The following is a 14,689-nucleotide window of genomic DNA, read 5'->3' as shown; positions in this document are numbered from 1 at the left end:
TACTTGGTCACTGGAGAGGTGCCCAGTTCGCAGGAAATCTCCCGGGCCCAGAGAATGAAGTTTAAAAGCGAAGCCAAGTATTATTTCTGGGACGACCCGTATTTGTGGAAAATGGGAGCTGACCAGGTGATTAGAAGATGTATACCATAATGGGAACAAAGGGATGTGCTGAACCATTGCCACGCCCTAGCTTGTGGAGGTCACTTTGGACCTAGGAAGACTGCAAGGAAGGTGTTAGATAGTGGTTTTTACTGGCCTACGTTGCACAAGGATTCATTCAAATTTTGCCAGAATTGTGAGAGGTGTCAGCAGACTGGTGGAATCTCTAGGAGAGATGAAATGCCGCAAGTCCCTGTGATCGTTTGCGAAATCATCGACGTATGGAGAATGGACTTCATGGGTCCATTTCCGTCTTTATACGGGAACACATACATACTTGTGGCGGTTGATTATGTTTCGAAATGGATAGAGGCCAAGGCGACCACTTCTTGTGAAGCTAAAGAGGTAGCGAAATTTCTTAGAACTAACATCTTTAACAGGTACGGAGTGCCCAGAGCTATAATATCTGACAATGGGAGGCATTTCCGTAACTGGACTATTGAAGCTTTAATGAGAAAGTACGGAGTTCACCACCGTCTTTCCACACCGTATCATCCTCAATCAAATGGGCAAGCAGAGATCTCCAACAGGGAGATAAAGTCGATATTGGAGAAGACGGTTAATCCGTCAAGGAAGGACTGGAGTAAGAGACTTGATGACGCATTGTGGGCATACAGAACAGCGTATAAAACACCCATTGGAATGTCCCCTTACAGGTAAGTATTCGGCAAGATGTGTCACTTGCAGGTCGGAATTGAGCATAGGGCGTACTAGGCGGTCAAGGAGATTAATATGAACCCTCAAGCTTGTGAGGGAGAGAGGAAACTGCAGCTCTAGGAATTGGAAGAATTGAGGCTTGAGTCTTACGAATCAGCGATGTGGTACAAGGAAAAGACCAAGCTTTGGCACGATAAGAATCTCCGGACCAAGGAACAGCAAGTTGGGTAGAAAGTTCTCCTGTTCCAATCTCGGCTCAAGTTAATGCCTGGTAAGCTTATGTCCAAATGGATTGGACCATACACTGCTGTGAGCCTTCGTGCAAATGGGGCAGTAGAGATCCAAGGAAGTGCTTCAAACTCTACTCCTTTTCTGGTTAATGGTCATAGAGTGAAGATATTTAGGGATAACTCGGAGATGTGTGTAGTGGACGAAGTGCCGCTACGCGCACTCCTTGAGATCGCCTGACTGGTCTGGGAAGGAAGTGTTCTTAGAAAATTCCTGGGTTAGGTGACTTAGATTTCTTTATATATACCTTGATCCAGGGAATCTTGAGAACACTTGGAAACAAAATTTGTAAATATTTAATTGCTTTCTTTAAATCAAGAAAAAAAAATAATCTTCCAAAAATATTTTCGAAATACCAGACTCCTCAGGAATGTTTTTTTTATTGTCATATCCTAGACCTGGGGGGTCTGGCGTTTTATTTTTTTTTTAGTTTGATATCTTTTTATGTGCAGTTTTGCAGAGAGCATCTACTGGGGCAGGGAGTTGCGGAGTCCAAAATTTGAGGGAGTTGGCACCGGTTCGGATTTCAAAAGGCACTTTTATGGGGAAGCGTACGGAAGCTAGCGTCATACCTGCAACAGCCTGTAAAACGTCCTTTCCTATACCTACGCTATAACCGTGTTTGTTTGTTTTTTTTACTTATTCTCTCTCTACATTCAAAAAAATTTCCCAAATTCTCTCTCGTGTTTTGTTTCTCTAACCCTAATCAAGATACAAGTTTTGCCCAAGTTTCTCCAAATCTTTCTACAGAATTCCTCAGGGATAACAAACAGGGGACCGGAAACACGTCGGGAACCACCGATTCAAGCGCAGCAGCGTTTATGGCTGACATACTACACAAATTTGGGGGACCAGAAAAGGCGATGGAGGCGTTTTCTATGTTCGCGGCTGTGATGGGGAAATCCGTACCGGCAGTTTCAACATCTGCCGTACCACCACCGAAACTTTTAGGGGTTTCAACATCCCAACCGGAGGCCGTCACGGAGCCAATACCCGATATACCAGAAGCCGTCGCAGAGCCCGACACTACTGTTCCAGAAACGACCGCCGCAGAAACTCATGAAGAAGAAGCAGATCTGGCGGCAGGGTTGGAGTTGTTGGCTGTGAGTGAACCCAGGTTAGATTCTGCCACTGAGGAAGAAACCCCTGGTGTTTCCGAGGGGGTAGGTCCTATTATCGCCGCCATGGATTTTGTTGAGGGGGAAACCCCTGGTGTTTTAGAGGAGTTTGTTGAGGGGGAAACCCCTGTTGTTGGTAATGATGTTCCAGAGGGCGACGAAGCCATAAATTTTAAAAGGAACTTAGCGGGGGAAACCCCAGAAATGTTTGGGGGCACCGAAGCCCAAATTGTTGGGGAAGATGTCAAAGAGGGGGAAACCCCTGAGAAGTCTGTGGGTATTGAAGCCCACGTTGAACAAGAGTTGGTTGGGGTAGAGTCCCCTGTTTATCTCAAGGGGGCGACCCCTTTTATGTCTCAAGAGGGAGAAGCCCTCGTTCCTGATGCTGAACACGACCCTGTTGAGGACAGGGTTAAATTGATTGTGGATCTGACGGATGTCCCAGAGGGGACAAATTTGCCGATCGACGCAAGGGATGTAAGGAGGCAAGCTCGTCGGAGTTTACGTGATGAAATCGAGGAACACCTTCCACAGACAGAAGAAGGGTCGTTGGGTCTAGGGACCGCAACACCTGAGCAGGTAATCTCTCCTAGACCTAGCGATGGGGAGAACAACGAGGAGGAGCGCCGCCACGCGGTCGAAAGGAAGAGAAAAGGAAAACAGATTGCTTCTTCCTTGACCAAGAAAGCAAAAGGGAAGTCCGTTGAACCCTCTCTCCTTTCACCTGCTAAGGTACCGTGCGCTGCTGAGTCCGAAAGCCCTGATGGGTCCGGCGACTCCGAAGAAGAACAAGAAGAGGAGCTCAACTTCGAGCCGAAAGAAATCTGGATCACCAAAGAACTGCTGAACGAGATGAGGAAGTTCGCGGACCCAAAACGCGCCGCCATACACAAAGAGAAGAGTGGTTTGGGAAAGGTTGCTAAGTCCGGGAAGATGTATGACTCGGTGGAACTCAAGGAGATCGCGTCAAATGACGAGTTTCGGGGGTATATAGATGCAATCGGCTTTGATTGGTTGCTAAAGCATAGCACCCTTGAGGTTCCGATAGACTTGGCGCGGGAATTTTTCTTGACTTTTCGGTTTAAATCCACCACCGACTTGGAGGCCGATTCCGTTAGCTTCCGGCTCTTCAATGAAGAGCGTGTGATGAGCATCTGTGAGTGGACTTTACGGATGGGTCTGCTGATGCGTACAGAAGATGACGAAGGATTATGGAACGAGAGAATGGTCGGCCCACCGAAGTTCACACCAGGTTTCAAAGCGCAGAGTGCATGGGAGTTCTTGACTCACCCGAGGGTGGGTCAATTTAAAACTAGTTTTTCGAAGGCCCACCATATCGAGAATAGGATCCTGAGGTTCCCCCAAACCTTCATTAGCTACAATCTGATGGGCACATCCAACAACGCTTTGACGACTCCCGACTTATACTTTACATGGTGCATGGCCACGGGTGTACGTGTCCACTTGGGTTACTGGTTAGCTCAAGCCTGCCACCAAGTAACTGCCAACCCTTCCCGGCATCTATACACATGCCATCTTCTTGGGGCGTATCTACAGCGGAATGTGATTATGAAGATCCACAAGTTCTGCCGGGAAGTGAAGACGTGTCTACCCCCAGAGGTTTTCAACATGGATAACTTTTTCAACAAGGGGTTGCTAATCACGCACAGGAAGGATGTCTGTTTCTATGAAATTGGTAAGTCGGAAGCCCAGATCAAACAGGAGCAAGAGGTGGCGGGTGTGAAGGAAATTACTGATGTGGATGAAGCCAGAATATCAGTCGTGGAAGTTGAAGAAATGAGGAAAGAAGTCAGATGGATGAGATCCGAAATAAAAATGGTGAGAGAAGAGATCGTGGCCCTACGGGGCAAAGGAAAGGACAGTGCTGAAAGTGAGAGAGTACGGAAGGAGGTCACGGGAGTAAGAACGGAAGTACACAACATGCGAATGAAAGTTGGGCAAGTTAGGAAAGAGATCGTGGCCCTTAAAGGGCATGTTGCCGATCTAGTGGCTACATCAGCCAAGTATACTGAGAAGATGACGGAGGCCGTCGCACTGATGATGACGATGGCAAAATGGTTTAGAAGGAAGTTCCCAGACGCACCAGAGTTGCTTCCTGGACCTGGGAGCACTTCGGAATCGCCGGGGCAGGGAAGTTTGTCTCTTCAAAAGCTTTCCCAACCGACAAAACCTCTAACCACCCCGTCTGCCAGCAAGCCCGTGACTGTGAAATCAATCCCCAAATCTGTGACCTTGAAGACGACCGTACCCATACAGACAACAGAGACGACAGAGAAACCGGAATCACCGGCGAGAAAGAAAGCTAAAGTGACCCAACAGGCCGTGACACTCGGGAGCCAGACCCCGAATTGAACCCCCCAACCCAAGTAACTTTTACTTTTCATCCTTTTTTTATTGCTTTCCGTTATGTTTATCCGTGCCAGCATGCTTTGTTTTGTACATATGTGTTGCAACTTCCCACACTTAGCCCAATCTTTGGTCTAAGTGTGAGAAGGGGTTGCGTTTATTTTTGCATGTTTGGTTTTGTTTATTGAGCCTTCTCCCACTTAGCCCGGTGTACAGTCTAAGTGTGAGAAGTTTGTTTTGTTTCTAGCATGTTGTTTGTTTGTTTGTGGTCTGTTTTGTGTCCTTTATACTTCCCTATTTCCCCCCTTCACTAGGATAGCTTGGGGACAAGCTTGAGTGAAGTGGGAGGGGGAGGGAATAGGTGCAAGTATTTGCTTTGTTTTTCTTTTTCTGTGAATAAGAGTCTTAGAGTTTTCAGTTTTGTTTGTGTGTTGCGTGTTGCATGAGCTAGTGGATACAATAAGGCAAAAATTCCCTTAGTAAGAGCAATTGAAGAAAGGATACACGTCAACTTTGATGCCCCTTTCCTTAACAAACTAAAAGCGGTCTGAATGAAGTAAGGACGATAGAAAATGCCTTATATAACCTAGCTGTGCAGCCCTACTATAAAGTGAGTTATAAGCCTAAACACTTTGAGCTAACATGTAAAAAATGGGCAACCATTGGATGCTTAGGGAGTAGAGTATAAAGGAGAAAAAATGAGTTATGGAGGTATAAGCTGGACGAAGTCCAGGGGAGGAGTAAATAAAAAAAAACGGAGGTATAAGTTGGACGAAGTCCATGGGGAAAATAAAAAGAGGAAAAAGAAGATTAATTACCTAAGGGCAAGAAGAAAAAAAATTACCTGACCTAGGAAAAAAAAGGGGGGAGGAGATGATAGAAAGGAGAAACTCTCATAACCCAACGCATCAGTGGTGTAACTTTAACTTTGGAGCGTTTTGATCTTAACATCCCCGGTGAGGAATGAGTGATCGAGCGAACCTAATGGCTGGGAAATCAATAGGCTATCTTGACAAACTGACGGACCGTTTAGGTCGACAAAGGAAGAGGGAGGATTTGAAGATTGTAGACGATCAGAGAGAACTTAAGCTTGTGGGGACAGTCGCCTAAAAGTTGAAACTAGTGCATGCTTATTTGTTGTGTTTTGTGTTCTTTTTGTGTTATTTTCTTTTCTGAGTCTGTATGTGTCTAGGTTTAGGAGTCTGTTTCTGTGTTAGTGTCTTGTTTGTAGAGTCGTTCTTGGGAACCGTGCATTGAAATTCGCCTTATTTCTTTTTCTTGTCTTTCATACTTGAGGATAAGCATGGTTTAAGTGTGGGCAGTTTGATAAGGCTAATTTCATGCATAGGTCTAGGGCTTTAATTCGTGAAATTTCTGGGTCTAACGCACGTTTTAAGCCAGGTGTGTGAAGATTTTTCGCCATGTCCAGGAAAGGAGGAGGACAGTTGCGTGGACCTAGGAAATAGGCGCATGAGTGGACATTATGCGAAAAATTGCTTGACGGAGGAAACCTCAGAGTTGAAGGGTAGAATAGAGATTTCTACGAAGACTCTAGAAGGCTATGTCCGCATCTATAAAAGGGAGAAGCAAGCACGTTGGAGGGACCTTCTCGGTTGGAGGCCTCGCTAACAACCTGTAGCTTAGTTCACTTTTCACACACTTGGGTTCTTTTCGTGGGGAGATTCAGGGTTCGCACCGGGGTTCATGTTTAGTTTTCTTTGAAGCTATTGTGGGTTGTAACACCGTCGTTCTGTGGGCGAAGAAACAATTTAATTTCTGCTTTCATACTTTCCTGATTTCACCGAGCTTCGCTGTTCGAAGCTCGGAGCTCTATTTGTTTGTTTTGCCGAATATTCTCTAATTTCTATGCAAGTTTGATTTTCTGTTACATTGATTTTCAGAATTTCGGAGTTGGATGCGTTTCGCAGTTGTTTTCTGAATTTATGCAGGTTTGCAGTTGGATCTGGGTGATCGGAGTCTGTTTGTGGATAAATCGGAGGGTTGAGTTCGCTGGAGTTGTGGAGTTGTTTGTGGTTGTTTGAATTCGGAGTTGATCGGAGCAGATCTGTGAAAACCGGTGTTATGGAGTCGGTTGTGTCTGTTGTTGGGTTCGGATCGCTTAGATCCGGAGTGGATTAAGCATCCGACGTGAATCTGAGCAAGATTGATTTAATTTCATGCCTAGTTTACGTGTTTTCATTTCATTTCGCCTAGTTTACGTAGATCTGATGTATTTCCGGTTCATAGCAAGTTTCCGGCATCCAAATCTTTATATTCTGTTCGAATCTAGATATATGCTCTGTTTTCTCCATTTGCGTGTTTGAATCGGTAAGGAAATTGCATGTCGTTGTTAGTTGGAGCATGAGTTTGTTATTTGCAGCTTTAGCCGTACTTGCTATAATTGGAGTCATGGTCCCCGCTGTTTTATTCTCCCTGTCTAGTCTTAATTAGTTAGTCGTCTACTCCATCCAGGAAGCAAAATGTGTCTCTCAGTATTGAAGCCTGATTCTATTACATGTTCTGTGTCCTAGGTCTAGCATTTACATTTCGTGTCTAGGTCTAGAAGTAGTTAAAATTCTCAACCCTTTTGCATGGCAGCAGCCGCTTGTTTCCAGAGTCTCTAAGCACTTCTTCACGAATCCATCTTCGTGGGATCGTCCCCGCTTCCCTATACTAATTTATAGTATTCGGGTTGAGGGATTTAATATTTTTTTGAAGGGGAGTCGAGTGTGTCCAACGACAAAAATACTACGTGTTCTCTTGAGTTCCTGGACCTGGTGATCCAGTGGATTTAAGGAGCGTGGTGTCTTGACCAAGCACTTGCATTAGTTTTCTCTGTGCACACTTGCTTACTCCGTAATACACAAACACACAACGTGTTTTGCACCTTCATAAACCCATTTATATGAGTTATGCTTCAACTAAGCTTTTAAGATATGACAATTTCTATGATGTTATATCGACCAAAATGATCCTATCTTGATAATATTACCAAACAGAGAACGTATAATCAAAGTCTGTAGGTCATTTGGATTGAAATGGTTTGCTTTTTTTTTAATTAAACACCTTCACGGTGGAGGGTTGAGTAGGACCCTCATCCCCTATATATCATCAAAACCGAAAAGTTTACATAAAGACTATTCCAAAAGTGAATCGTCTTGAAAAGAACAGCAAACTAAACTCAAAAGTATTACATAACCAAAAAGAACCCCTACCATCCGAGCCACAGGTCTATCCATCTCCTCTAAACCGGACCTCAAACTAGCCTTGCTCTCACTGCACACCTGCCTCCAGATTCTCTCGCTCCATCAGAAGCAAAAATTTGGCAACCACAACTGATCCAGCCTGTAGAGAGCCTGCACTCGAGCAGGCGCCGACTCTCTTGTGTACTTGATCTCTGTTCCCGTTTGCAGTCCAACTTCAGCCAAGAAATCCGCAGCTTTGTTACCTTCTCTAAAGATATGAGAGATTTTCCAGCTAACTCCCTCCAGCTTCCTCCTAATCCTCCCTACTTCCACACACGTCTCGGCTGATCCCAGAGGGTCCGAGGTCAGCCATCGTACAACCACCTCAGCATCAGATTCGATCCATATCCGACCACCATGCTGCTTGGCCAGGGAGATTCCTACCAGAACTGCTGCCACCTCAGCTTCTAGCCCAGACTCACTCTTTAGGCATGTTGAAAATGCAGCAAGGATTTCGCCACGGCTATCCCTCACCACTCCCCCTCCTCCAGCATCCTGCGTAGAAGATTGGATAGCACCATCCACATTGAGCTTAATCCAACCAGAGTCAGACGGTCTCCATTCTACCCTGCCAACTTTCCTCTTGTTTCTCGCTTGTGCCCGGCCACTCATCTCCTCCAATCTCGGTTGGCAATCCCTCCAATGTCCTGGACCTATCATTTTAGCCAGCACCAGGTTCCTCAAGCGCGTCACTACTCTCTTAATCACATTTTCAGCTTCTAAGGGCTTCTCCCTATGGACATTTTCATTTCTCTCTGTCCATATGAACCACATAATAAGACACGGGATGATTATGCAAAGGTGCATGCTAGATCCGATTCCTAGGTGTCGTTGCCACCACCTGAACCTAAGGTCAAGATTGCCCCTAATCCCTCATATAGCGGAACCTGGGGAAACCATCTCTCAAAATGATTCCAAACCTTCCTTGCCACCTCCCTATTCACAAACAGATGAAGCCGAGATTCCACATTGGGTTTCTCACAGCACCTACACTTAGAAGCCAGGTGAATTCCTCTCCATTGCAACTTCAAGTCTACCGGAAGTCTATTAGCTAAGAGGCGCCAGAGGAACATGGAAATTGAGGGGCTGATGCATTTCCCCCATATCAGTCCATATATGATTCGTTTCTCAGATTTCTCTCTCACCAAGTCCCAGGCTGACCTACTTGTTAAATTTCCATTGCCGGTTAGCTTCCACCTTCCTCTATCCTTACTTCTTCTATCAAACGGGACTAAGAGAATTTCCTCAATAATCTCGTCCTCAAGACCTACTTCTTCTGCTAACAGCCATAATTCTATTTCATTCCATTGGTCCCCCTCCCACAGATCAGACACTTTCAGATTGCGAAGAGATACACCTGGATTGCATAAGTTTGCCAGCGGGCCAGGTCTAACCCACGAATCATGCCAAAAACTAATATTCCCTTCCCCCAACACCCATCTGGTTTGAGCCCTACACTGATCCCCTACCTTAAACATCCTTCTTCATACCGGGCTAAATCGCTGAGATCTGTATACCACCATGGGGAAGGAAACAGAACAATATTTCTGGAACATATACTGAGCCCATAAAGACTCTTGTTCCCGGAATCTCCACCACATTTTGATGCTAAAAGACTCCACCAATTCAGACAGGTTTCGGATCCCCAGACCTCCCTCATCCGTCAGCCTACAAACCCGCTGCCATTTTATCCAATGAGTCTTTTTCGTAGAGTTACAAGATCCCCACAGGAAACGAGCCATCACCTGCTCAATCTGTCTCAAGGCTCCTTTTGTAGGATCAAGGACCTGAAAATTATGAATAGGAATGGCCCCCAGCACGCTTTTCAGGAGAGTTAGATGGCCCCCAAAGGATAGATGTCTGTGGCTCCAGCAGTGTATCCTCGCAGAAATTTTATCGTGTAGAAACATAAAAAGGTTCATTTTCTTTCGGCCACGAAAAATAGGGACACCAAGATAGGTAACTGGGAAACTTCCTTGCTGAAATCCACTGACTTCAGATATCTCCTGAGCCCATGCAGAGTGCTATTTATCAATGAAAAAACAACTTTTCCCCATATTGACTTTCTGCCCCGAAACCCCCATATAATGATCAAGGCATTCAATGATATTAAGAACAGCCGCCCTCTGAGCCTGCGAGAAGACAATAATGTCATCTGCATAAGCCAAATGAGACACCCCCATAGTATATCTCGCAGTTCTGTACATCATCTCCTTCCGGCCTAAAATAAACCGGTCAAGCAGCCTTGACAAATAATCCGCTGCAAGAATGAAAAGCGAGGGAGATATTGGATCCCCTTGTCTAAGTCCTCGGTATGATTTAAAAAAACCTGCAGGGCTCCATTAACTAGCACCGAAAACCAACAAGGAGAGATGCAATTCTCAATCAATTTCACCCATTTATCAGAAAAACCTATGTGTTGCAACACCTTGAGTAAGAACGACCATTGTACCCGATCGTAGGCTTTCTCCATGTCCATCTTAAGTACCATGTTCGGAGAGGCCACTCCCTTCCATAATTCATGAAATAATTCCTTAGCAAGTAGTACATTATCACTAATCAATCGCCCTTTAATGAAGCCACTCTGATTAGGAGCTGCTAGCAATGGTAGAAGGGGAGCAAGTCTCGATGTAATGATCTTAGATATGATCTTATTTATCACATTACATAAGCTAATAGGCCTAAATTCTGCCCACTTTGTAGGATTTCTCTTCTTCGGGACTAGAACAATTAAAGTGGCTGCGATACCCCTTGGAATTTGTGAGCCTGTGAAGAAGTCCAACACAACTTCCACCACATCTTTCCCAATAATATCCCAACATACTTGGAAGAAGAGTGCAGAGTACCCATCAGGACCCGCTGCACTTTCTGAGTTAATGTCAAAAACTACTTGTCTTACTTCCTCAGCTGATGGGGCTTCCATTAACTGCTCCATATTTATATGTGAAGGTAAGGTGGGGATAATTTCCAGAATAGGCTCTCCCAGGAGGCCCACATCATCAGAGAGTAAGTTTTTAAAGAAATTTTCCGCTGAGTTCCTGATTTCCATGTCATCAGTTAAAATCCGATCCCCATCCTCAATCATATGAATTCTGGACTTGATTCTTTTTTGTTTAACCCAACCATGAAAAAACCTTGTGTTCCTCTCTCCCTCTGCTACCCACTTTAGAGCCGCCTTTCGTCGCCAGAAATATTCTTCCATTTTCAGCCTTAACAAGTATTCAGCCGTGGTTCTATTCATATCATATCGCAAATCAGGGGAAGGTTCCTGCTCATATTTTTCCTGTGCCTCCCTAGCCTCTGCTTCAGCTTTCCTCAACTTCTCAAAGATATTTCCAAAAACAACACGATTCCATATTTTCAGACTTCGTTTAAGTCGGCTCAGTTTAAGTTGCACGTTGATCATCCCCCTCGTGCCGGTTTTCTCCCTCCAGCATCTATCAACCTCTTGTAAGAATAAATGATGACGAACCCACATGTGTTGGAAACGGAAGGAAGGTCTCACTCTTGGTCCCGCACCCCTGCATACTATCAGAAGTGGGCAGTGATCAGATAAGACTCTGGGGAGATTTGTAACTCTCGTGGATTCAAAGATGTTTGCCCAGCCTTCCCCCAATAGTACTCTATCCAACCTTTCAAAAGTATCCCCTTTTTCCCAAGTAAACTTAGGGCCATCATCCCCTACATCTAGGAGCTGGCAATCACTAATTATCTCTGCAAACTCCATCATTTCCCATGTTCTCTTCTTCTTACCTCCCTGCCTTTCCTCCTCAGAAACAAAGGTGTTAAAATCACCTCCCACAAGCCAAGGCAATCCATCTAACTTAGCAGCCAACTCTCTAAGCTTGCTCCACATCCCAACCCTTCCTTTTCTGGTACATTTTCCATAAGCTACCGAGATAAAGACAGGAGCCGACAGCATTGGAGTAGTAAATCTAGCATGTAGAATCTGTTCAGAATCATCCCAATCATCCACATCTATTCCATCTGCAGCAAACATCCAAATTTGACCATTACAATTACACCCCTTAAATTGCAGTCCAAAAATCTTACTAAAGAAATCTGGCCAAGGCTTAATCAATGGTTCAATAACAACCAAAACCATAATCTTATTTTCCTTCACCAAACGTTTGATAATGCTCTGAGTGTTCACGTTTGCCACACCCCTAGCATTCCAGATCAAAATATTAAGTGACATATCAACCAAGTACAGGTGTACCCGAAGCAATAAGCTTCTCCTTCTTCCCCTTATTCTCTTCTTCCCCCTCCTTCAGTAGGACCAGAGAGGTTCCTCTTTTTTCTGCTCCACAACCAGACTGAGGCATATTTTCATCCTCAGGGTCCTCCTCATAGTCCCAATCCTTTTCATCTTCATACTTTTCATCCTCATAGTCACCATTTGGTAAGAGCTTTAAAAATGGCGTGAAGGCAGAAGGCCCAGTACACAGCCCACCAGATGATTCCACAGAAAGGGAATATAGCATCGAGAACCTGTTAGAGAGTCCTCTTGGTGATCCTCCATCCTCTGAGGTTCCCATTTTCAAGCCCTCAAACTACCTAAAGCCACCCCCTTTTTCCCTTTTCTCCTACCTTGGATCTGGAAATCTCCACCCTGATCCTGGGCATTTACATCAGCTGCCTCCAAATCTTCCCCCAGATCAGTGAACTCCACTTCTCCATGACCATCCCCCACCCCCTGCACCACACCCATCCCAAAAAGATCCCCGTTAACCCCCTTAACCTGTCTCCCCTCCCCAGAGCTCCCCCAGGTTCCTTCTCCCCTCCCTTTCCTTCAACCTCCATCCTCTGATCAAGCTCTCTCTCTCCCTACCCTCCTGTTCCCATAGTACCATTCGTCTCTTGCATAGGCTTGTAGTTTCTTCTAGTTGGCCTCTCCCTCTATCCATTAGCATAACAGTTGTCCCTTGAATGACCCACATGTTTACAATCAAGGTAGTACGTAGGTATGCGATCCCATTTCACCACCTGCCTGATCTCCCTCCCCTGCATATTTAGGACAATCTCCTGCACATGAGTCTTAGATATATCTATTTCAATACATAATCTAGCAAATGATAATCTGGACCGAGCTATTGTAGCATGATCTGCTTGGAGGGGCTCACCAAGTAGACCACCAATGGCAAATAAAGCCGATTTTTCAAACAAACGAATTGGTAGCCCAATCAGATTACACCAGATCGCCGCAATAGGAGACTCAAAAAAAGGATCAAACTCTAGAGTCCATTTAAATACTCTCATTGGGTGTCTATCTACAAACCAAACCGGCATACCATTTGGGCCACTCAACAGTTTTGCATAATCCTCAATAAGATGAAACTGGACTAAAACGTGTTTAGCATTAATATATTTCCACGAAAATTTCCCCACAAATTTCATGCCAATAAAAGCCTTTTGTAAATGGAGAGACGAAGGAATGGAGTGTGAGAATTTACCCACCACAGCATAGCTTATTTTCTCTGCATGAAACGAGGTTTCTGCCCCCGAGAAGTGGATTGAAGGAAGCCCTGCAGTCTCTCATGGTACCCCCATCTGCTTAACCTTCCCTGACTCAAAGCTAAAGTGAGAATTGGCCCTCTGATTACCCCCCCCCTGCCAAGGAATTTTTGTAGTTTTACCCCCAGACCATCTGTTGCCAATACCCTGTACAGATGGTCCTCCTTTCAAACCCTCTTTGCTCGAATTCCCTCTCTCCTTAGGCAACTGCTCTGCTACTCTGACAACTACCTTTTCTCCCCCTCCTCTATTCTTTTACTTTTCCCTCGCATTTCTCAATCCTTCCTTACTCAGAGGAGGAAAATCCTCATCTGCACCTAACTTGAAATCATTCATAAGCCTTCTTTTATTATCCCCTACTTCCTGAGCCATCTCCTCCATTGGACTATCCTTTCCACTAGTAGCCATTTCTAGCATCAGTGGAGCCTGCTCACCAACAAATGCCATATCCTGCAACGGCTGGGCCGCTATCATATCCAGCGCAAGATCAGAGCTATCCCCAAACGGCAGCATTTCCCGCAGCCTTGTTCCCTCAACATCAGCCCCTAGAGGAAGGGAACTCTGACTTATCTAAGTATCACTCACTCCCTCACTACCATTATTCTGTTCACCACATCCCCGGCCAACTACCTCCTTCTCTGCTGCTTCCATTAGTGTGCCTCTCTACTCCGAGATCTCTGGAATCGCCTCAAGCAGACCTAACCCCCTTCCCCCAGAATCCTTCGTCCCCTTCGTAGGTCGCAGGCCAACATTCAAACCAACCTGCCTCAGATCCCTACCCCGATGCCCACCCCTCCTCATCTCAGCCATCCTCACTAAATGAGACCTATGATTTGTCTTTCCATGTCTTCCTCGAGTTGCAGAAGATCGCAGCGATTTCTTCCTCAAGCTACGCCTCGAGTTAGGGGAATCAGTATCTCCACCCTTATTTAGGGACGGATCCCCTTTTTCCCCCTTCTCCGAAACTTCCATCGATCCCCCATCACACTCACCGCCTACCGGTAAAACCCCCACAATCTCCAACTCCCCGCCATCAGACATCCCTATCCTCCCTTTCGCCGATAATTGGAACTCAAAAAACAGTAACTGGAAACCGAACCCACAAAACAGCCGTGAACAGTGAAATCGAAACTCCGTGAACAGTGAAACCGAGAAACGAAATCAATCAGTGTGTGAAAATCGCACACACTGAAGGTGAAAACGCCTCATGATTGAAATAGATTTTAAATGAATGAAAATGGATTGAAATGGTTTGCTTGTTGACCAAGTAAACCCAAATATAAAGAGTTAATCTTTAAATTAATGTGCACGAGACAACAACGATTACTAAGCTCTATTGAC

The sequence above is a fragment of the Salvia splendens genome, chromosome 12 (assembly GCF_004379255.2).
Source record: "Salvia splendens isolate huo1 chromosome 12, SspV2, whole genome shotgun sequence".
NCBI lineage: Eukaryota > Viridiplantae > Streptophyta > Magnoliopsida > Lamiales > Lamiaceae > Salvia > Salvia splendens.
This window is presented reverse-complemented; position numbering follows the sequence as displayed.